We start from the raw sequence: 25,150 nt of genomic DNA on the forward strand, positions 1-25,150 counted from the left end.
CTACTTAGTCAAACTGTGGTTCTGCAGAATAAACAGCAAAAGAGGACAGTGGACAAAGCGAGTGATCAGAAGCAGTCTCAAAGAATGTAGAAAATTAAAACAACATAAAGATGCATTTCTGTACTATGAGTGAGACCACAATTACTATAAAAAGGTATTGGTATAATCAATTATACTTTCAGAAAAGAAATACAATTTGATCTTTCTACTGTATGGATTGAAGGGTTAATTGCAAAAAATAAATTATATCAATATTGGAAGAATTAAAACATTATATAGAGAACATATCTCTGTATCTCAGGTTTGGGAAAACCTAAGTAAATTGAAATCCAGAAAAAACTGCCAAAAAGTGACACTACCAAAAAGCAAAAATCATGTAGGAAAAAAAAGATGAAGACCAGTCAATGAAAAATTATTTCCAATGCCTAGAAAAAAGAGTAAGTGTTGACATTCCTAATACTCAAGAAGTTTATACCTATTACCTATGAAAAGAGCTCTGTCAAAACTTAAGAAACATGAATAGTAATTCACAAAAGCAGAAATGCAAATGACCAACAGAGCAATAACAGTAGGACCTAAAAACCACAACAGGACCTAAACAGCACAATATCTTTGTCCAGAAAATTAAGGAAACTTTAAATATTTGATAATGTCTACAGCCAGAGAAGCTGTGGGAAAACTACAGCTGTCATATAAAATTGATGTTAGAGTGAGGTCATACAAGTTTTAAAATCAGTTTCTCAAGTGTATGAGAACATAGTATGCAAACACCCTTAAACCTAGCAACTCTGTTCCTGGGACTGTAGCCTACTGAGGTAAGACAGAGATCATGAAACTTGAATGCAAAGAAAACAGCTAAGAACGTTTACTATTAGTTCTGTTCATAAAAGCAAAAATTAGAAAAACTTAGATATCTATCACTATTGGTCAACTTCCAAAAAATAAGGCATAACCAGAGTGAAATTTTAATGAAATTATTAAAAGAAATGTGAAATATTGGCTTGTGAACCTATTATTTATTGACAAGTGAAAAATTCCATGTAAAGAACAGTATGTGTAGCCTATTATTAAATTAATAAAATAGATGTGAAAATTGCATGAGAAAAACACAATTTGGAAAATACAGAGTCTGTCAAAAAAATGTACACCTATTTCAAGCAGAAATGTGTATTTTTTTTTCAACAGATCGTGTTTCCTTTGTATGGCAGATCCTAGAGGACATCATACTGCAGAAAATCCACTACAGTGCCAGCCTTTGGAGAAGAAATTGAAAATGTATGTGCAGCAATCTCAGTGACCAAGGTTATACAAGTAACAGTCTGCCGTACTAATAAATGTCTGGAAGCTAATGGCCACCACTTTGAGTACCTCTTATAACTGTTAAGGCCAAAGGAAACTTGCATTAATTTCACGATGTCTCAATAAATTTAGTATTAAAATATTTATACGTTTTACTTTTCCAGAAGTGTGTATATAATTAAAGTGTATATATAATTAAAAATAATTTATATGCATGCACATAAACAAGAGCTGCTTTATAAAGTTTTTTAACCCACAATTAAATAAAAGAGAACAAAATAATACATTGAATCAGAAAGACTAATGTGACAAACATAAGTGACATAAGGAAGGAATCATTTTAATCAAAGTACAAAGTCAGGTTATACTTCATGTGCCACAGGAGACAGAACATACCTCTGACAGTGAACTTCCCTGATGGCAGTTGATTCCACCAACGAAGACCGTGATGGGCATCACAGGTCTGGGATAGTCGAAAATAAAGTCCTTGGGTAACAACCAAACTGACATGTGACTGAAGAGATCGTATGTGGTAACAAGCTTTTGGAGAATTTCAGAGGCAATTTCTAAGGCCTTTTTTAGAAAATAAGGGCAAACTAAATGCTCCTCCAATTGGTACATATGGTTCTGTACCCTCTCCTTGAAAGTCATGGCATCTGAGAAGCCAGAGGAAAAGCTGGGAATGTAAAACAGAGAAGCAGGGCTCTGCATACCTTCTTCAAGAAAATGGCAAAGTCCTCCCCTAGAAAGGACCACTGATGGGAGTGAAAAATATTTGGCAACAATTAAGCCACACACATCAAAAGGATCCATAAACACGGCATCAAAGGAAGTCTTTTTTAAATATTCCACTAATTTCTTCTCATTAAACAAACTCCTGCAATGTGAAAAGAAAATGTCAAAAAATTCTTTGGATGAACCTGTTGCAAAGGAGTACACGCTTTGCTCTCGAGTGTTCCAATGAGTGTCAGCAAAAACCATGAACTTCCGATCCAAATCCTCCAAGGTGTAAGAAGTGGAGTAAGTCTTTACTGTCAAAATTAATGATTGTCCCAGCTGCCAACTCACCTCCGGCATGAGCGCAACCACCTCGTGTCCTCTCTGGACGAGCTTCTCCACCACCGAGCGCATGGTGAACCAGTGGCTCCCGTCCAGGGGCACCACCAGCAGCCTGCCTGCCTGGGCAAAGCCGGATGCCAGCAGCAGACACAGGCATGGGGGGCGGGGGAGTCCAGTGCACGTGCTGGAGCCATGGGACCGCAGCCTGGAGCCACCCAGCTGCTCGGAATCTCAGCTTGCATAATGCAATAGGCAGAAGTACAGACAGAATATACCACAGAGATTCACAGAGATTCATGCACTGATAAAGTTCCACTCACCGAAAATGATTTACTTGGAACAATGATTAATGAGTAACACTAGCATACATTCTTCTGGCGTGCTTTCTAGACAAGAGTGGTTTTTTCTCTTTGCTCAAAAGAATCATGCCATCTTGTAATGTGGCTTTACATACCTAACTATTAAGCGATGGGTTTGGACTCAGAAAGATTAAAAGGCAAAGTACATTTGAGTAAAATTTTTACTAACAGAGATTTTAGGACAGCTAAATTTGGGCTTCCTCTTCACACCTTTTCACAGTAGGCATTTGTTTAATGAGAAGAAATTAGTTGAATACTTAAAAAAAGACTTCCTTTGACATGATATGTATGGATCCTTTTGATCCATAAAGATTCTTTTCTTAGAAAGAAATTGTCCAATGTAGAAATGGACAGATTCCTAGAACACATAGGAAGTATCTCTAAACCAAAGAGAGATAAAATTTTTGAACAATCAAGTAACAAGAAGGGAAACTGAGTTAGTAATAAAAAGAAAAAGCTACCAGCTAAAAAAGGTTCTGGACCTGACAGATCCACTGCTTAATTCTAAAAAACTTTTAGGGACATTATATCACCAATATTCCTCAGACTCTTCAGTGAAAGTGAAAAGGAAGGGGTGCTCCTGCACTCATTCCTGGAAGCCAGCACCACTCAGATCCAAAAACCAGGCAAAGACTCTACCAGAAAAGAGAAAAGTACAGGCCAGTCCCCTCAATCAACATACATGCAAAATTCTCAACAAAATATTGGCAAATAGAATAAAATAGGTTTCATCTCATAGTTGCCAGGAAAGCTCAACATATGCAAATCAATAAATTCAATATCACATAAACAGAGCAATAGATGCAGAAAAAGTATTTGACAAAATTCAACATCCTTATACCTTAAGACCATAATGTTAAGTGAAATAAATCAGACACATAAGCTTAAATATCACATGGTTTGTCTTATATGAGAAGTAAAAATAAAATAAAGAGTAAAAATAAAGAGCAAATTAAAAGATCAATAATAGAAAGTGGGAAAAGAGATTGTTCTCAAAGAGCAAGGGGACCAAGAGATACAGGGGCAGGGAGGGAAGGAAGAAAGAGATAGGGCATGAAAAAAAGAAACTGGGATATGTTAGGTACATGAACCAACTCCACACACAGAATATAAACATTATGTACCGCACACAAGTACAAAAAAAAAAAGGAAAAGGATTAAGAAAAGGGTGGACGAGGGAGAGAGGGAAGGGACAAATTTCCACCTCTCTTTTCATGATTAAAAAAAAACTGAAGAAAATAGGTATAGAAAGACCTAACCTCAATCTGCTAGAACTGTTTGTGATAAACTTGTTGCCAACATGATACTAAATGGAGAAAAACTGAAATCGTTTCCTCTAAAATCGGGAACAAAACAAGGATGTCACTATTACCAATCCTGTTCAACATAGCACTTGAAGTATCAGTGAGAGCAATTAGTGATGGAATTAATTTTTGGCAAATCATCGTTCAGGAGAACACTGAAATTGATCTGATGAAGGAAATAAAAATAATCACTCTCATCTCTTTCAATTTTTGTGGGTTTCAGTAGAATTGGCTACTTGGTCTTGCTAGAAGGAATTCAGACTCAGTACATACAATTTAGAATCACGCAGGCCCTAGAGATATGCAGGTGTTATAGAGTTACACAGTAAGGAAAATCTGTGCGTCTACCATTTCTTTCTTTCTCTCATTTCCTAGCTTCATTTCAAAATCTACATTCAAATTCAGCTATTAGTGGATAAGCCCAAGGTCATTTACCAGTATAATTTGTTTTAGTTATTTATCAAAGTTTTCAAACTCAGAAAAGAAAGATAATATCATGAGCATTCCTATATCTATCCTTAGGTTCAAATGATTTTCAATACTTTATTGTCTGTATTCATTCATCCTTTTATTTCTTTTTAAACAGTTTTGTCTGTAATATTTTAATACAAATTCTGGATATGTTCTTCTATCTCTAAATAATTTATTTAATATAAAAAGAGTTTTATTTATTTAATATAAAAAAATTTTCACATGACCACAATATCACTATGACATAAGAAAAAGAGTAGTTCTTAAATATTATATAACTTTCCATTCATAAAATTCTCATTGTCTCAAAATTGACTTTTATAAATAGATAAATAGAGTAGAATTGAGGATCAGAAATAACTACACACATCTGTGGTCAGTTCTTTTGTAAACGAGGGTGCCAATATCCCTCAAATAGAAAGAATAATCTCTTCAGCAGTTAGAGCAGACAACCAATTTTCCATATCCAAAGATGAAGTGGGACACTTTCCTTATACCATATCAAAAAGTAAACTTCAAATGAATCAATGATATCATATATATAATAAATTAAGTCTTCACAACACTGTATTTACAAATGATATCTTGGATGTTTCACCCAAAACAAAAAAGGACAAAAAAATTGGAGTTCATCAAAATGAAAAAGTGTTTTTGCATCCAAAGTAACTATCAAGACAAATGAAAGACAAAACATTTCAGGGGAGGAAATATTTGTAAATGTTATATCATAATATGGTTTTATTATCCCAGATAGATTAAGAACTTAAGCCGCCCATTTGAGAATGACATAGGCCTTGAATTGACATTTTTTCAAATATATAAAATTCAAAAACAAGCATATGTGCAGGTGGTCAACATCATTATCAAAATGCAAAAAAAGAAGCTCTCGATACGTTTATGCCCACTAGCGTGACTATACTAAGAGATAAGAAGTTGGTGAGGTTGCAGAGAAATTAAAACTCTCATAAATGGCCCAGTGGGGTGTAAAATGGTGCAGCTCTCCAGAAAAGTTTGGTGGATTCTCAATGAGTTAAACCAAGGACCAATCTCGGTTTTTGGGGGTTTTTTTGGCAGGGGTGGGCAGGAGGGGTTTCCGGTACCAGGAATCGAACTCACAACCTTGCGCTTGCCAGGCAGGTGCTGTGCTGCTGAGCTAAATCCCCAGCCCCCTCAAGGACCACTCTCTTTCACTTCTGACTATGTACTCCAAGAATAGAACCCAGGTACTGAAACAAAAGCTATATGTGAGTATTTGTAGAAGTACTACTCATAACAGCCTTTTTTTCTTGTTTCTTGTCTGTTCTTTGCTATTTCTTTTACCTCATTTATTAATTTTCTCTTCTCCTGATTAGATCCTTTATCTCACTTTTCTCTCTTCTTCATCTTCCTTTTCTTTAAAATTTCAAATTTTACTTCTTCATTTTTCCTTTCTCCAACACCTCCATTTTTATTAGTATATCATTTAGCTTTATAAATTCTCAGCTATTTCATTGTCTATTATGTTGAATTCTTTTCTGTTGTTAATTACTTTGTAGTTGTACAGTTTTTGCACTTAGTAGATATTTGCTGTATATCAATATTTGGCTTTTCTTTGTATTTACATAATTATTGTGGATCTCTTTCTCCACTGTGAAGAGTGGCCCAGTGGTAGTATTTATTGACTCTCATGGTATATCAATATCCAGTTTGTTTTCTATTTATTATTCTTGGTGACTTCTTCACTGTGGCCCGTGGTGGCATGCTTGTTGCTATTAGTTGATTTTTACTATATGCCAATATCTGGTTTCCCTTTGTATCATCAACATTACTACAGTTTATGGGCAATTACACTGCACCCTCTCCTCCCAAAAGAATGAAAGTGATTAGGTTGTGAGAAAGAGGCATAAATCCGTAGTTCCTTGACAGTGTATCACTAACAAAGGAGATCTCTATGCTAGCAACAAAGTCTTTCCACTTTAAACAACCCTGAACAATGAGCAAAAAAATAGAAACATGACAAAGAAACAAATTGCCCAAAAGCTCCCAATTTTCTGAAATATGAAATAGAGCATTAATACAGAGGAAATGAAAGGTCAAACAGCTGAAGTATATGATATGATAAGGGAAGAAACAAAAAATACACTAATAAGGTGCTCAGCAAGCTCAAAGATGATATAACTAAACAGATAATAGTCTTAATAAAGGGTAATTGAGCACAACAAAACATTAACGTATAACTACTCAAGCTAAACAAAAAGTACAAAGCATGCATGATCAGTTTAGCAAAGATTTAAGTCCTATAAAGCATGCCAAACAGAAATGTAAGAGATAAAAAATTGTATTGAAAGCATTAGCAAAAAGTGCGACCAAAAAATGTGTTATTCACATTGCAAGAATTAAAACTTCTAAGATAACCGGGGATATAGCTCAGTGGTATAAGTGCCTGCCTGGCAAGCGCAAGGTCCAAAGTTCGATTCCCGGTACAAAAAAAAAAATTCTAAGATACCCAATATGAAGAAAATGAATTTATATGTCAGGATTAAAGAAAACTAAACAAGTTGAAATCCAGAAGTTTGTAAATAAATATTGAACCAATTGGATTTCACCAATATCGAAGCCTTTATGACAAAGGATAAAAGTCCTAGATAAACATTTGCAGCACATCTAAAAAGACTATATTGATATCCCTAGTACTAATGGGAATTACAGCAATTAGCTAAAAAGAAATATGCATATTAAAATTGACTGACAAAAGTAACTGTAATTTACAAAAAGGAAATCCAAGGGATTCATATGAATATAGAAATAGAAACTGGAAACCAAAGCAGGCACAGACAATATTCTTTCGCTCTGAAAAATAGAAAAACTAGAAGTTTGACAGTGGAGCTACAGAGAGAATGGAAGAGCTACCCACTCCCTATACTGCTGAGCACAGCACAGGAAGTGCTAAAAGCAGTTTGTCAAATTTTGTACAACGTAACATGAGATACCACTTGACCCAGCACTCCTACTCCTATAACACTAGATTACTGACCCAACACCAAGAATATGGAAATACACGAATATAAGGAGCATTCTTAAGATTGCCTCTTGTTCATGAGAACAAAACTAAAAAAGTTTAAATATCCAACATTGTTGGTTGGTTCAAAAGCATAAGTTCCATCTTTACCACGATTTCAATGCAATTGCTAAAAGCACATGCCCAATCTGTGCATAGTAGTCTGTGTCCATATCTCTGATGTATTAGCAAGTGAAATTTGCATGGAAAGGATGTCATGTACATTTCATTACTAGTTTTTATGGAATAAAGTTGAGGTGAAACTTGCATGAGATATTTGCATACATATATAATAATCAACAAAGTAGGAGAAAGGCATAGAAAACTTCAAAAAGTACGTTCTAACAGGAGATAGCACAGGATTAGCTAAAAGTAACATTTCACATCTTAATGTATTATTTTCCAAAAGCGTTACTAGAAGTGTGGTTTGATTATAATATGCAGTGGTATCTTTGCCATATACATACCTATCACCAAGGGCAGCTTCACAGTTTGCTTAACCGCAAGTAATGAATGGGTCAAAACAATTCATAAGGGAAGAAGAATTTCTAGATGCAGCGAATGTGAACTATAAATCACAGTTTAGTAAGGAATATTTTATTTAAAGTACAAAGCCAGGTTATTTTTAACATGCCAAAGAGGAGAGAACGTACCTTGGGCAAGGGCCTTCCCTGATGGCAGTTGATTCCACTAACGAAGACCAGATTGGGTATCACAGTCTGGGATAGTCAAAAACAAAGTCACCGCGTAGCAACCAAACGGAAGGTTGGCTGAAGAGATCGTATGTGGTAACAGGCCTTTGGAGAATTTCAGAGGCAAGCTCTAGGCATTTTTTAAATAATAAGGGAAAATTAAACATTCCTCCAAGTAGGAAATATAGTTCTGTATTCTCTCCTTGAATTTATGGCATCTGAGCAGCCCGGGAGAAAATTGGGAACATAAGAGAGAGGAGCAGGGCTCTGCACAACTTCTTCAACACAATGGCAAACTTTCTGCGGTAAAGACCAGACAGCAGCGAGAAATATTTGGCAGCAGTTAAGCCACACACATCAAGAGGATCTAGAAACACTGCATCAAAAGAACTCTCCTTCAGGTATTCTACTAACTTCTTATCATTAAACAAACTCCTGCATTTTGAATACCGCAACCACCTCGTGTCCTCTTTGGATAAGTTTCTCCAACACCAAGTACATGGTGAACCAGGGGCTCCCGTCCATGGGCACCACCAGCAGCCTGCCTGCCTGGGCAAAGCCGGATGCCAGCAGCAGACACAGGCGCAGAGGGAGGAGGGCGGGCGAACGTGCGGGAGCCATGGGGACTGCAGCCCGGAGCCACACAGCCGCTCAGACCCAACCCCTCTAAGTACAGGCACCTAAGTGGAATAAGTACAGGCACCTAGCCTGCCACAGAATGGGAGGAGATTCACACACTGATACAGGAGAAGTAACACTCACTGAAAATGGCTTACTCAGACCAATTAATGAAGTTCTTTGCTAGCATTCCTACTAGTACCTTTTCCATCAAGGACAGTCCATTGTCATTATCTGTGAAAGTATCATAGCCTGGCCCACATGGCAAAGCTACAAACACAGATATTATGCAATGGATTTGGACTTGGTGAAATCAGAAAGATTGAAAGGCAAAGTATATTTAAGTAAAGTTTCTATTACCAGAGAAAATACGCTGCACATTGCTCTGGAGTTTTCTACTGAGTGTTAGTACAAAACCTTTCACTCAGGGTACAAATCCTCCACAGTGTAAGAAATTGGATAAATCTTTACTGTCAAACTAAGTGATTGTCCCAATTGCTAACTCAGCTCTGGCATGACCAACACCACCTCATGTCCTCTGAGGATGAGTTAATCCACTACGAGTATATGGCGGACCATGGGCTCCCGTCCATGGGCACCACCCGCAGCCTGCCTGCCTGGGCAAAGCCAGATGCCAGCAGCAGGCACAGGCACAGAGGGAAGGGGGCAGGAGAACGTGCGGGAGCCATGGGGACTGCAGCCTAGAGCCACCCAGCTGCTCGGACTCTCGGCTGGTGTGAAGTGCAGCAGGTAGAAAAGATACAGGCATAAAACCTATCCTCAGAGGAGGCCTCACTCATTCACAAATAAACTTACACTCACAGATATATTTATTTAGAACAATGATTAATGGGCTCTTTTTCAGACATAACTCCTGCTGTGTTTCTAGAGAGGGGAGTTTATGACCTTTGCCCTAGGGAGACTCCTAACATATTCTGCATCACGACTTCAGAAACAGGATGTGAAGCCGTGGATTTCACTTACAGAGCTCAGAAAGATTAAATGTCAAAGCAAATCTGAACACAGTCTCCACTAAAAGAGTATAAGAAAGCGAAGTTGGGGCCTTCTCTTCTCACTATGAAAGGCTCTGCTTATAAAGAGATTATAAACCCAGCTTCTAAGTTTTCACTGTTGGCCCTGTCATCCTCACTGTTATGAAACACTTGTTCCTGAGTATCTCTGCCAAGAATGGACTTGTTCTTAAAGTCATTTTTTCTGGTTTTTTGAGACAAGGTCTTGCTATGTAGTTCGGGCTGGCCTTGAACTCACTATGCAGTCCAGGCTTCAACTCATGGCAATCCCCCTGCCTCAGCCTTCCAAGTGCTGGGACTCCAGGTGTGTGCCCCGTACCTGGCTTGTTTGCATTATTCTATTTCTACAAGGCTTCATCTTTCCTTTTCACACCATTTGAGACTGATATGGTAAAAATCGATTAATAGGACACCGGCCTCAACTACACCTGTGCTCTACAGAACAGAATGAAATTCAGTTAGAAGTATAGGAAGAGTGTCTCACTATAAGCCTGCTAACCATCTCTCTGTCCCACTTGTACCACTTCAGACAGCAGGGATTTACTGACAGTGATGGTACTTAGTAGGGAGAGAATGGAGGGCTTCATCAGCTGTCCTAGCATTTCTGAGATGCTTCCACTGTCAGCATTTCTGAGATGCATACTACTGTGCTCACTCACAGGGAAAGCGAATGAGAACTGTACTACCAGACCACACAGAGTCTGGTAGAAACAAAGAAGGGAGGCCATTAAAATACCAATCACCGTGTGGACCCTGACGGAAACTTGGCGCTGTTTCCAGCTGTGGCATCTGCCTACAGACATCCTCCAAGCTCGTACAACAGCTGCACAGTTGGGCTGCTTGCTACAAGCAGAAGACTGGGAAGTTCACACAGTCCCTAGACTGTCATTTTCCCTACACGGAGTCAAGGGCCATCAAGGGATTCCACTCAAACAGGAACATTTCCACTTCAGATTTCAGAGAATCCAAGGAATTACAGTGGCTTCACATAGGAAATCCTTCACTCAGTAAAATATAGGGCCAATGACCTCACACAGACGGACAGACTCCAACTTTGGGACATTTCACAAAAACACAGAGGCTAAACATTCTTAACTCGGGTGGGTCAAACCCCTGCCGATCAGCAAAAGTCACTCTTGGGTGAACCCTGGAAAGGAGGCATTCCAGAATTGTGCCTGTCTAAGGTGTATAGCCCCCAGGTCCTTATTTTCCCAAGAAAAGACCCTGTGTAACAACAGAGTTCATTCCACAGCTTTGCCAACTGCAGATCCCGAAGAGCAGAGTGGCCTGACCAGGTTACCCAGCTAGTAATCAGCCCCACCAGAAGCTACGACATACTGAGCCAGGGGCCCCACCTGATGGGTGGTTGTATAGTTATTTCACCAGACAGTGGAGCCCTGGCAGTGACCACACCTGACATCAGAGAACAGACAGTGGCCCAGCCACTAGAAGAGCTCAGAAGCAACCCTATCTGCCTGGGGTGGTAATGAGCTTCCACTTCCTGAACCACAGTGTGGAGATCCAGCTGCACTGTAGGCATCTTCAGTAATAACTTCCATGAAGACCTGAGGAACCCTGACCCCTTTAATCCACATGGTTTCCCAACATGGAGCGAGTGGTATGTGACACACACTGTGCCATTTGGACCAGGATGTGCGTGATATCTTTGATTTTTAACTCAATACAAATGTGTACATTCTGGCAAAGATGACGTCCACATTCATATGACCACTACACAAGTCCCCACCCTCTGAACACAATTGCAGGGATCAATCCATCTTTCTGCTGCCCATACTGGGAGTCAGCCAATGAATCCCCATTATGATTACATTCTGTATAGTCCTGGATCTCTCTGTCTCTTATTTTCTTGGCAGCTTTTGCCAATGACCATCAGTCCTTTACATTAGACTGTCCAAAAACAAACAGAAGAAGATAAACTCTGAGAGGATAAACAATCATTAGTTGTGTCATGAGTCTTCAGTGTTGGAGCCCAGACACATTTGAGTCACCTCCAGGAGCCTGCAGTTTATCTCACGCCAACTGGGACATTCACTGGGCAGACAGAGCTAACCCTGGTGTGTCCAGATTCTGCACCCTGGGCTCCCTTGAGCCTAAACCCACCTCTCACTACGCTGCTCCACTCCTAGACCTGCCGGAGACTCTGTCTGACATCTAGCACCAGTTCCCGGGCAACCTGGGTTTACACAGGATGTTCCAAGCCTGTGTGAATCTCTGCCTGATACCCTTGGACTCTGGCAGCATCCATTCAGCACCAGGCACACTGCCCCCACAGTGTGGGGGCATCAGAATCTCCACCCCATATTCTTCCAGAGTCCTGGGCACAGTCTTTGCCTAACACAATAGGCCGGTCTTCTGCCTAGATAAACAGCAAGGGGTGAGGTTCTGCCTGTTTTTTGCCCTGTTCTTCAGACACCTGTGAGACACTATCTAGCGCTTTGTGACCGCACTGGGCCTACAGGAATCCCTCTATGTTAGTCTTAGGCAGCACTGGAATTCTGGTTGCCCAAGTCCACTTGAAGCTCCGCCTGGTGTTGGCAGCCTATCCCATAGACACCTGAATAAATATCAAGTAATCAGTATTGGACCCCAGCCAGCAGGAATCCACCATGGGAACCTTAGAACTAAGGCCCCACACCTTCCCTGGTCTAATACTCCATCTTGAACAGCTGCCACAAATAGGATTATTACAGAGACAGGTCTCCCTTGAGCCAAGTAACCTCAGTATAAACTCACAGACCACAACATGTGGCAAAGAGGAATGTGACTTGTAAGAATAAAAGCTACTGTCCCTGGAAGAAAACACTTCTAGAAACACATAGGAACTTTTTTCCCTCATTCTCTCTTTTTTCTTCATTTTTTCCCATTGTTTAAACACCCTCCCCACTTTTTGTTTCTCCTCTATTGGAACCTGTTTCATTTTTTTTCCCCTTTGGAGGAACTTGGAGTTTTAGCTCCCATTTCCTCATTGTCTCCCTTTTTAAATATTACTTTGCTTTATTTGTGTAAATAGGTCCTCTCTTTATTCTCCCTCCCTCTCTCCCTTCTTACTCCACTTTTGCTCTTTAAACTTGTTTCCTTAGAATTTTTTTTTTTTTTTTTTTTACTGATTTAATCTGTACTCCGTCTTAGTCCTTTTCCAACTTGGTCTTTTCTCTTACTGCTATCTAATACCACTAATTTCCCTTCACTCCTTAATGGGACCTTTTACAACAGTCTTAACCCATTCTTCACATCTTCCAGGAGTTCATTTTTTATAATGTATTTCTTTTCTCTTTTTTGTTCATACTTTCACACCTATACCATTTATAACTATGGATCTGTAGGTAATTAGATATATCTTACTGCAGCAAAATACTGCTTTATGGTGAAGGGAGTAAAATTGCTCTATTGAGTTGATATTTACTGTATATAACTGTCTGTATTGGGTTTTGTTATATAACTATAAGTCTTGTACCTATGATTAGATGTGGCAAACTTAATTATTACAGTATCTAATTTTCCAGTTTGTAATTGATGTTATTGTTATTACTGATTGTACTACTTCAATCAAGGTGACATGGATGTTGTGATCAATTGATCTTCATTGTATGCCAATACCTAGATTGTTTGCAGGTCATAAATAATACTACAGTCCTGTACAAAAGAACACGATCCTAGGTCAAACAGCCTGCAACTTCTAAAACCTAATAATTAGAAAAAGTAGGATTCTGGGATAGATTCAAAGGTCAAAAGCCACTTACACTTAGAAGACATCTCTGAAAAGTAGTCATTACCTAAAGAGGTTTCAATACTAGTAATAAAGCTACTTGCCACAAGCAATTTACAAGACTTGATGCAGAAGAAAAATAAAGAAAAAAAGTGAGAAGACAGGGAAGAAAGATGTATCTCAAAGTCCTCAGCTCCCCCAAAGCAAATCCAGTGGTTTTTGAGATAGATGAAAACAAAAGCCACCCAGCTGAATTTTGTGAAATGGTAGTAACTGAAGCAACAAAACAGATGAATGTGTCTCTTGACAAAGCCAAAGCAGAAATAATTACACAGATAATTAAAGAGATGATGATCATAATTAAGTAAATGGTTAGTGAATCTAGAGTAGATACAGATACAAAATAGAGGAGTTTAGGAAAGACATGGAAAATATGAATGCCCAGCATAGAAAAAAACTGGATTCCATAAAACAGAATCAAATCAAACTCCAGGAGATTAAAAATTATACTAAACATATATGAAGCAGAATCAACCAACATGAAGATAGACTATCAGATCTGGAAGACAGAGCTAGAGACCACTCTGAGTGAGCTACAAATCCATAAATTAGCTGTCTATATCAAAAATCTGAGTCTGTCCTAGGCCTATGTGCCCTGCTGGTGAACCAGCATGAGGAAACAAAACTCCCTATCCCGCTGGTCTCAGTAGAGGTCTCTAAGACCGGTGATATTGTGACATTTCAAAAGGCAAGATTGCAGTTCAGCTGAGGACTCTGACTGTGGTACAAAATTCTATAGAAGTAAATATTAAACCAAGGGAAAAATAACTTCCCATTAATCAATGGCATAATGCTTTGTTTCTCACTAGACCTTGCTCGGTCAGTACCTTCTACTCCTCTGTTCCCAGGATCTCCCTACACCCCCCCTAGAAAGCTGTGTGCCTTCAATAAAGAGTGAAGAGTTCAGAGATTTTTGGTCTTAGCCAGATAAGAGCTCTGCCCTTCTGGACCCCCTTGCATTCTAAATTATTCCCTGACTCCTCTATCCTTTGTCATACCTTCACCCAGGTGATTGGGGGCCTGATAAGCTCCCAATAACTGGTGCCATAAACAAGGCACTTCTCCAGCTGGGATAAGCAAAGAAGATCACCTTGAGAGGAGGTTAAGCTCTGAGACACCAAAGGATTTGGCGGGACAAATAAAGAGATGTGTAATGAGGGAGCAAAAAGAGAAAAAGAAAGGTTAGTGCTCCTTCCATGAATAGAAATTTTCATGAGGCAGAATTTCTAAGCAGAGGAGCAATGATACATACAATTGCTCTGTTTTGTTAAAGCAGTCTGATGCCTGCCTACCCACTAGTAATTTGTCCAAAATGTTACAAGAAGTGATGGAATTCAAGCCTTGGTTTCCTCAAGCAAGACAACTTAGTCGTTGAAAACTGGAAACGCATGGAAGAAAATCTCAAAAGAGCCCATGGCAGGCGGGAGATGGCCTCTCCTGAGACCTTTGCTACATGGAATTTTGTTTGGTGTTAAGTTCACTGCCAATAATGCAGCTCCCTGGGTTAAAAAAACAAAACTAAGGAGTATGACAACGCCCCTTTTTGAGGCAGAGAAAACAAAACCCGGTGCCAATGCCACCCTGGTTTGCTCTTCTTGGGAAGAAGACATACAAGCCAACATTGAAAGCAAAGGGGATTTTCCCTGGCTGCCCCCACAGTCAGAGGCACCTGGGGAAAAACCAGCTCAGCTGGAAAAGCTTGAAAGGAAGCCACCCCGTGCAGCTTTGTCTAGATATTTGCAGAGTTTAAAGGAAACTGCTGCCCAGGGAAAAGGTTTTGGCACTCCTGCCTGCTTTCCAGTAGGCGCCCAACCAAGTCCAAATGATAAAAATCACCCTTAAGTGTTCATGTGCCTTTTGGATTTAAATTAACCTTAAACAAAAGGTTACTGGCAATGCTTCCCAGAGTCCATTTATGGTAGGACTCCTGGAGAATGTCCGAGATACGTATTGCTTGACTCCCTATCATATCAAACATCTAGCAAAAACATGCTGTCTTCTACTCAATTTCTTCATTTTGCTGTACAATTAAGAAACCTTATTGTATAATAGGCCCAAAAGAATAGAACCGGCTGTGACCTCTGTGGACACAGAGATGATGAATGCTTTCTGGAATAGGGCAATACGCTCCCCTTGAGGAACAGATTCAGTACCCTGATGAAATGTGTCAACAATTAGCTGATTTGATGAAAAAGGCTTGTACCATGGTCCCTGAGGATGGGGTTTCTGTCCAGTCCTTTTTTACACGTTCTCCAAAGACCTAAAGAGCCTTTCACCCGGTTTGTGGCAAAATTCCAAGAGATTTGAGCCAGACAAGTTTCTAATATCCATGCTGTGGATATCTTAGTCCTGCAGTTGACCCACACCAATGCCAACTAAACTGTAAACAGGCCTTAAATCCAGCAAAGGCAACGAATGATTTAAGGACATATATTCAAGCTTGCCAACATATAGGCACTGAATTATATAAAACTAATTTGATGGCCCAGGTTATGGTGGGTTTTGCTAAAGGAACTAAGAGCAAGAAGAGTAATGTTAAATGTTGCAATTGTAAAATTGGACGTGTGCATAAAAACGGCAAGGCCCCACTCAACCTAGGGAAGCCAGTGCTTCAGCGACAGTAGCTGAAGAGGGTAATGCCTCCCGCCAAGATGACTCCAATCCTGCTCCTGGTCTCCGCCTTCACTGCATGAAAGGGAAGCATCAGGCTAAGCACTGCCATTCTAAATGTCATAAGGATGGGAGGCCTCTGACAGGGTCGGGGCCTTGCCCCAGACCAACCCTCCTCCCCCAAAATAGGGGAAATGAACAATGCCAATCAGACCTTTGCTCAGCTTTACCCAGTTCAGATCCATCAGCAACTTCAACAGCCACAGATGTGGCTCCCAGGAGAGACGTTATTTCCCTCACTAGGGTAACAGCTCAAAACACAGGATTAGATCTTCCTGCCACACAGAGTAACACTCACTGGAGCAGAAAAGACCACTCTCATCCTTACGGGAGTAGGGGACCCCCTTCAGAGGGGACAGTAGGGCTCATTTTGAGCAAAGTTGATTTAAACTTACAAGGAATGACTATTCTCCCAAGCCTATTTACCATGATTGTTGTGATGAAATTCAGGTTTTTGCTTGCTCTCAAGATATTTGGGTTTTTTAATAAGTGGTTATATTGTACAATTGGTTTTGTTACCCTTGGATAAGCCTTCCTTTGTTAAATATAAACAAGTCCAAAGAAAACAAGACCCTGATAAGAAGGCTACCAGAAAAGAAATTCATTTTACTCAAGAAGTATCTGGAGGAAGGCCCATGTGTTTTACGAAAATCAATACAAAATATTCTGAGGAGCTTACAGAGGCAAGTGCAGATGGCCAAGGAGACTCACTCCTACCTCATTGCTGAGACTGGGGTCTCCACAGTGTGTCTCTCCTTTATCTTATGAAGGACCTGATCAACAGGAGGGTCTTTTCTTCCCTTATATGGCTCCTATTCTTGCCAATTTATGGGGTAAAGACTTGCTACAAAAATGGAAATTAATGTTAACCAATGAAACAGGGTCTAAGGCAGAACATATAATGAGTAGAATGGGCTTTCAAAATGGGAAATGACTAGGAAAGATTTTACAAGGGATCACAAAACCCATTACCTCTGTTCCTAAAAAATGATAAATACGGTATCGGCTATCAGCCACATTTCTAATGATGACCGTTTTTGCTTCTCCCCCGAAAACTGCTTTGCCCTTACAACGGAAAATCCACTCACCCGTATGGGTTGCTCAGTGGCCTCTTACACAGGAGAAGCTTATTCAGTTGCAAAACCTGATTGCAGAACAATTGCGGTTGAAACATTTGAAATCCTCTGTTGGCCCCGGAATGTGTCTGTTTTTGTTATTCCAAAAAAAATCAGGTAAACGGAGATTATTACAAGATCTAAGGGTTGAAAATGCGTGCTTATTACCCATGGGGGCACTACCACTAGGACTGCCCGATGCAGCTGCAGCCTGAAAGATTGGTCATTAACAGTAATTAATTTAAAAGATTGCTTTTTTAATATTCCTCTTTATCCAGCAAATAGGCAGCCCTTTGCCTTTCCTGTGACTAGTACAATTTTTTTTGTTAATGAAAATAAGCTTTATTACATCAAGTAATAAGTACACACAAAGATGCAACAGTTTTAGTCATTTTCTTATCGATGCTTTGATCAACTTAGGGCAAACGCAGAACTGAAATCTACACAGAGTCTTCATCTGAGAGTGTCCAGAGTCCGTTTTAGGTGTAATCGGTTGCTCCTTCTTGTGCATTTATAGCTTGTTCATTTTTAGAACTGACTTCAAAGCGCTAAGAGTCACGCGAACGCGGAAGCAAGGAGGCTCCATGCCATCAGGCCCGCCCCAGGTCCAGCGCTGCCCGTCTGGAACCAAGTCCTAGGGCAGCAGGTCTGTGACAAGGAGCTAGGAACCATCTATCGGGGAGGTATAAATGTAAATGTACTTAGCAGGGAAGATCAAAGGGAGACACTGAGACCTTTGCTGTGAAACAACGTCACGTGCATCTTTGAAATCAATGCTAAACAAGACCTTGGGTTGGCCTCACGTCAGATGCAAACCCGAATTCCCTGTGAAATCACGGCAGAGAAAACTAAACCGTTAACATTTCCGAAATGAGCCTTTTTGCGCCGTGGGCGTGGCGGTGCCTCTTGTGAGGTGTCTGAGCACAGCGGCTGCACGGACCGCTTCTCCACAGCTTTTTTTTCTTCCGGTAGCAGGAATCGAACTCGCAACCCCTCCCTTGCCAGGCAGGCGCTGAGCCACTGAGCTGTGCTCTCAGTGGGTAGTTCTACTGCATGGTATGAGAAATAGCCCCACCTTGTGTCAGTGTTTTGTAGCTGCAAGCCTTACAGCAAGTCAGAAACACCTCTTTTGCTTATGCTATCCAATGTGTGCATTATATCCTATTGGCTGTATCCACTAGACAACAACTTTCTGAGCTTTTCGCTGAAACAAAAGAAGATTTAAAATCTTTTGGTCTCTGTATTACCCCAGATAAGGTTCAGTTATCCAGCCCTTATTATTATTTGGGAACACTAGTGACCACCTGAGCTGTAAGGCCACAAAAATTTCAAATCAGATGTGATCGCCTAAAGACTTTAAACGATTTTCAAAAATTGTTAAGAGATATAAATTGGATATGGCCAAAATTGGGTATTGCTACCTATCAATTAATAATCTATATAATCCCTTACAAGGAGATTTATCCATTGACTCCCCTTGTAATTTACCTACAGAGGCACAAAAAGAATTAACAATAGTAGAAAAAAGTATTACAACAGCTCAAGTTTTTAGAATAAACGTGAACTATCTCCTTATTCTTTATGTATTAGATACCCCTCATCCTGCTTCAGGCCTTATAGGACAGTTTTATGGCAAGCAGATATGCCCATTCAATGGTTTTACCTTCTGAATCAACTAATTAAAACTTTACAATTATTCGTAGAAAAAAGTGCTGATATTGTTACCATGGGCAGAATAAGGTGTGGGCAGCTTTTTGGTATTGAGCCCATAATGACTGTGTTACCTATTGATCAATATTTTACTGTTAGAACAAGCCCTGTATTGTTAAATAACATTTGCAGATTTTATAGGATAAATTCATCATCACTTCCCATGATCCTATTTTTCAATTTTTTAAAAATTCATGTATTATTCCAAAAATTGCAAATTTGAACCCATTTTTTTAAATTTTTTTTATTTTAAAGAGTAAAAGAAGGATTACATAATAATAGGGGGGAGGATTACCAAATTACAGACAAAGTGGTAGGAAATTATCAATGGTTATCCTTCTACATATTGTTATCTACAAGATAGTTTCTCAGGAAAACAAATAGACAAATGATAGTGAGTTACAGACAAAATAGGTAGGAGATTATCAATAGTTGTACTATACTTAGGTATCTTCAAAGTGGCTTCTAAAGAATATAAATAGAACTATACATGAGTAACCTACTGAATAATCATTCAATAATTCTCAGTGGTTGTTGTAGGAAACACATAATAATAAACATGGATCCATTTATGAAATAGGATAGGAACAATGCAAACATTACAGAGTTACGGATAGATTAGTAGGAAAATATCAATGACTGCTATAATACATGGTGTTATCTTCAAAGTGGTTTCTCAGGAAGACAGAGATACACAAGAAGGATCTAACAAGTAGTTACAGCCTAAGGGTTGTCAAAAATCAAGTGAGCCCTCTGGGGCCAAAGCCATTTTTTGTAGCATTTTCTCTCCAGCCTCCCATCCCATTGGGACTCCACAACCAGTTAGTGTCCTCTCCCCATCCGTCAGCACAGGCAGAAGGAATCCTGCTGCAGACTTCTTCCGAGCTCCACCACAGCCTGTACTGTCAGGGGAAGAATGGCTTCCAGGGAGTCTCTACAGGTATTGTGCAAGGTCCTCCTGGTTTACAGCTTCCGAGCAGCCCTCGTGACCCCAGTCCACTGGACCTCTGACTCCTTGGGCTTAGTCTGCATTCTCATGTTCTCTGAGTCCTTGTTCAGCAGCTGCTCCTCCACTGACTCTGGACCTTTCTGGTTCTCAATGGCAGGAGCAAGAGTGGCCCGTTGTATGCATATATTCCCAGGGGTTGTTCAAAGTTTGAATGATTCACACACGTCCATGGGTGGGCATCTGCAGTCGGTGCATGGTGGGCCAATTGTGTCACTGTTTCTCTGTGTCATGATAGATCTTAATTGAGCGGCGGCCGCCGGCCTAAGGGCCAGCGCGCAACAGAGCTCGCCGCCGCATGGCTACCCATGCACCGGGGGCCCTCCCTCTGGGGGGCCTACAAGGCAGGAAGCTAGCCAGCCTGAAGACCAGCGGTCCCCGCCCGTGGCTCCCTGTGCGCCAGAAGCCCTCCTTCTGGGGGCCTATGAGGCAGGGAGTGAGCCGCTGATCCGAAGACCGGCACGTGGTTCCCCATGCACCGGGGGCCCTCTTGAACCCATTTCTAGTGCAGTGGTTTACAGATGGTTCATCTGAGGGCAAGGCTGCAATTTGCAGTAAAAATTATCAACAGAGAGTAGAGATCCCTGGGCTTTTTGCGCAAAGATCTGAAATTATTGCTATTCTAGCTGTTATTCTGCAATTTAATCATGAACCTATCAATATAATTAGTGATTCTACTTATGCTTTTTATCTTACTTAACAGCTGAAGAGTGGCATCTAGCAGACTACTTTAGAACCTTCTCTATTTCTTAGATTACAAAAGGCAATTCAAACTTGAAACACCCTTTTTATATTGGTTATATAAGATCCCATCAGTTTTGCAGCACCATTAATTAAAGAGGCTATCCTTCTTCCAATGAATGTGTTTGGCCCCTTAGTGAAATGTAAGGTAGCTGAGTGTGCTTAGACCTGTGTCTGCATCTTCCAATCTGTTCCACTAATTCTCACGTCTGGTTTTGTTTTGTTTTGTTTCTGCCAGTACCATGCTGATTTTATCACAGTAACTTCATACTATAATTTGAAGTCAGGGACTGTAATGCCCCTTGCCTTGCCTTTGTTGCCCAAGATTGTCTTTGCTATTCTAGGTCTCTTCTGGTTCCAAATGAGTTTTAGGAATTTTTTCTCTAGTTCTGTGAGATATGCTAATGGTATTTTGATTAGGAGTGCATTAAATCTGTATAACAATTTTGGGAGTGTGATTAGAGGTCCCGTTTGACCCAGCTATTCCCCTTCTGGGTATCTTCCTAGAAGAATTAAAAACATCATACCACAGCGATATATGTGCACCCGGGCTTATGGCAGCACAATTTGTAGTAGCTAAATTGTGGGAACAACCCAATTGCCCATCAACCAAGGAATGGATAAAAAAGATGTGGTCTTCTTATATGATGGAGTACTCCTCAGCCATAAAGAAGTATAAACTTGAGACATTTATAGGTAAATGGCCTCACCTTGAGACCATATTCATAAGTGAAATAAATCAGACTCACATATTTAAACATCATATTGTCTCCCTGGTCTGAGAAACTGAAAGAGTAAATAAGGACCAAAATGAACAATAGATATAGTGAAATGGGAAGAAATTATTCAAAAAGAAATAGGAATAGGATTGAGGAAGGGGGAAAAGGAAAAGGAAAAAAATACAACATAGTTTATAATAGTTTCTCTTAGTTCATTGAAAAGAAATGTTTGTGCCAACATTTGGAGAATTTTTATGCCCATATCTTGTATTCTGAGTGACTACTTCAAAGATAACAATCTGCAGTGTATTAACCATGGCTCTTCTCCTATTATTTTGTTATGAAATTTTGTTTTATTTTTTTTTTCAGAAAAAAACATAAATTAAATCCATGGAATACCATTTTTTCCACCTATCAAACTCATAGAGTATGAAAAATACTGATATTCAATGCATATAAGTTTGTAGTGAGCCCAACACCCACATTTGCTGCTGAGGACACTTTCTTCTACTTTAGTACAACAGAGTTCTCTACACAGTAGGTAGCCATATGTTTGTTAAGTAGTCACTAACGATTATGTCTCTGCTTTATTGCATATTTATATGTCAACTACAGTTTTGAGATTGTTACATGTATTAATTTAGTTCAAAAATTACCCAATAAAAATTTCATAAATATAAAAATTACAGACAAACCAGAATAGTTAACAATCAATAAATGGGCAAATAAAAATGAATAGACACTTCTCAGCAGAAGTCCAAATGGCCAACAAACCCATGAAAATGACTAACACTGCTGGTCATCTCAGAAACACAAGCTGAAACAGCACTGAAAGCCTGGTGAGGTGGCAAAGGCCCCAAACTCCCAGCACGCGGAAGGCTGAGGCCAAAGGACTACTGTGAGTTTGAGGCCGAGCTTGGCCTCACTATTAGTTCAGTGCTACCCTGAACCAATAGCCAGACCCTGCCTCAACATCAAAACACAAAAACAAACAAGTACCGAGAGTCTATCTTACTCCAGGAAAAAATGGCAATCAAGAAATAAAATAGTAGCGAATGCTGCCAAGGCTGTGGGGAGCGGGGGGAGGAAACCTACAGTGATGATGGGAATGTAAAATAGCACAATCATTATGGAAATCAGTATGAATATTCCTCAAAAACTTAATTTAAAAATTGTATCTGACCAAGCTACCCGCCTCCAAGGTACCTTCATGAAAGAATTGAAGACTCGGATCACACAGGTACATCCATACCCATGTTTATAGCAACAGAAGTGATACATCTCTACCGCAGAGGTGGCTATGTATTCATCAGCAGAGGAATGGATAAAGCAAATGTGGTATTGATACACAACACAGTACTACTCTGCTATAAAGATAAACTTGAGTCATGGGTAGGAAATGGATGCCTTGAGACTGTAATGTTAAGTGAAATAAATTGTGTTGTTTCTCTTATACAAGAAACCCAAAGTATGACTAAAGAGCAAAATAAAACACAGACAATAGGAAATAGGGAGATGGGTCTTTGGCAAATGGGATGGCGACCAGGGGATGGAGGGAGGGACAAGGAGAAAAGGAAGGGGATGTGAAAGGAATAAGACATGTCATGTATGTGTCCCAGCTACCCACAGTGAGCATAGTCACGCCGTGCCACAAACATGTACTAATAAAAACAAACTCTCATATACTGTTAATCCTAAGAAAGGGCCCTATAAAATTTAAACCAGTTTTTCACATTTATTGAAATGTAGTAAGTGTATACCACCAAACTCAGTAACACTATTCCTGGGGTTCTAGCTCCCTGAGATGAGAGTGAGACTGTAGGAAAAATTCAATGTAAAGAAAAGAGTTAAGGATTGTTGCTAAAAGTTCAGTTCTCAAAACCAGAAATTAAAAGAAGGTTAAATATCACCAACAATTGTTTGATTTAAAAAGTAAGATGTGCCCAAAGTAATATCAGATTTTTCAATACTGCTCCCTGAGCATGTCTATTACTGACTGGCAAATGAAAAACGCAAGGTGAAGAACAGTATAATTGGGCTATCATTAGATAGTATTTTAATAAAATCGGCATGAAAAGCTGTCTTAGACATGTGCATATATATATATGACTTAAGAAAATGAAAAATATACAGACAAAACTGTTAGGGCACTGCCCCCTAAAAAAACTATCAGGGCCTTTTGGCATAGGTGGAAATGCATAATTGACATACAGGAAAATTTTTAATACTGTTTTTAAAGAACAATATTAAAGATAAAACCTATTAATTATATATAATTTTGTCAATTTTATATTCATGACACAAATGAGGGCAGTTTTATAAAGTTTATTATCTTATAATTAAATAAACAGCAATAAAATAATTATTAAATGAGAAAGACAAGTGTGACAAGTGGAAATAACAATCCCAGTTCAATAGTGAAATTTTATTGTCCAAAACCAGATAATCCTGAGCACGGCGGCCGGGCACGGGCCGCACAACCCTCCTCTTCCCCGTTGCCGCCGCCGCCACCACCGGAGTCGCTGGGACGCCCTCGCCCGAGAGTGTTAGTTGGGAGCCCTCCGCCCCACCCGCCCTCCATCCTTTCGCCGCTGCGGGTCGGGCCGGCAGGAGCTCCCCGCCCAGCCCGCCCGCTCGTGGGCCGGGCCATGGAGGACGTGAAGCTGGAGTTCCCCACGCTCCCACAGTGCAAGGACGACGCCGAGGAGTGGACCTACCCAATGAGACGACAGGTGCAGGAAATTTTACCTGGATTATTCTTAGGCCCATATTCTTCTGCTATGAAATCAAGCTACCTATACTACAGAAACATGGAATAACGCACATAATTTGCATACGACAAAATATTGAAGCAAACTTTACTAAACCAAACTTTCAACAATTATTTAGATATTTAGTCTTGGATACTGCAGATAATCCAGTGGAAAATGTAATACGTTTTTTTCCCTATGACTAAGGATTGTATTGATGGGAGCTTACACCCTGGAGGAGAAGTTCTTGTCCATGGAAATGCAGGGATCTCCAGAAGCGCTGCCTTTGTTACTGCATACATTATGGAGACATCTGGGATGAAGTACAGAGGTGCATTTGCTTATGTGCAAGAAAGAAGATTTTGTATTAATACTAATGCTGGATTTGCCCATCAACTTCAGGAATAGGAAGCCATCTACCCAGCAAAGTTAACAATACAGATGATGTCACCACTTCAAATGGAAAGGTCCTTATCTGTTCATTCTGGTACCACAGGCAATTGGAAGAGAACACATGAAGAAGATGATTTTGGATACATGCAAGTGGCCACTGCCCAGAATGGTTGACTCAAGAGTAACGTTACAGAGGCTGCGAATTTCTATTTGGAAAGAGAAAATACTAAAGATGATAATAATTTAAAGGGGTAAAAACACAAGCAGTTTCCTTTCAGTTACGTTGCTTCCAGACATGTTTCTCTGCAACTTGTTAAACAACATTTTAAGAAGATGTTGGACTTCTGCAGTAGATGGCACTGATAGTTTTACCCTTTTTTTTTTTTTAA

The 25,150-nt window shown here is 39.9% G+C and overlaps 2 pseudogenes; one reads left to right on the forward strand and one right to left on the reverse strand.

The window, feature by feature from the left end:
• LOC102003513 lies at positions 1 to 24,268 on the reverse strand (annotated as a pseudogene).
• Positions 24,122 to 24,935, forward strand: LOC102007294 (annotated as a pseudogene).
• Positions 24,936 to 25,150: the final 215 nt, after the last annotated feature.

The sequence above is a fragment of the Chinchilla lanigera genome, unplaced genomic scaffold, assembly GCF_000276665.1.
Source record: "Chinchilla lanigera isolate Chin_1 unplaced genomic scaffold, ChiLan1.0 scaffold00052, whole genome shotgun sequence".
NCBI lineage: Eukaryota > Metazoa > Chordata > Mammalia > Rodentia > Chinchillidae > Chinchilla > Chinchilla lanigera.